Below are 410 nucleotides of genomic sequence, written 5' to 3'. Positions count from 1 at the left end.
GCACTCCGCCACTTCTGCTGAAGGACATAGCAGGTACTTGGCTACACTTCACTGCGCCACATGAGTGATTCCATTTTCCGTTCGGCAATCAGTCTGTCTCACGCACAAATTGTCAAGGGTAATTTTAAACTGAGTCTAATTTTGTCAGACACTGGGCAAGTTTTAATACCGGACCTTCAACATTGACGATTGGGGTCTAAAAAACAACATTCCTTCCTTATAAACGATTCAGAGAAAATCCCCCGCCCCCCCACTCTATACCCCCACCCCCTTGCAATTTGAAATCTCCTAACATTATCTGAAATTGAAGCTGGCGTTAGAAAGCATGACTGAAACCCCACCGCTGTTAATCTCCTTCTCGATAAAAGAAGATATACACGTATTGTACGGCCGTTTTCTCAAGGCTGTCC

This window comes from Littorina saxatilis, linkage group LG2 (assembly GCF_037325665.1).
Source record: "Littorina saxatilis isolate snail1 linkage group LG2, US_GU_Lsax_2.0, whole genome shotgun sequence".
Taxonomy (NCBI): Eukaryota; Metazoa; Mollusca; class Gastropoda; order Littorinimorpha; family Littorinidae; genus Littorina; species Littorina saxatilis.
This window is presented reverse-complemented; position numbering follows the sequence as displayed.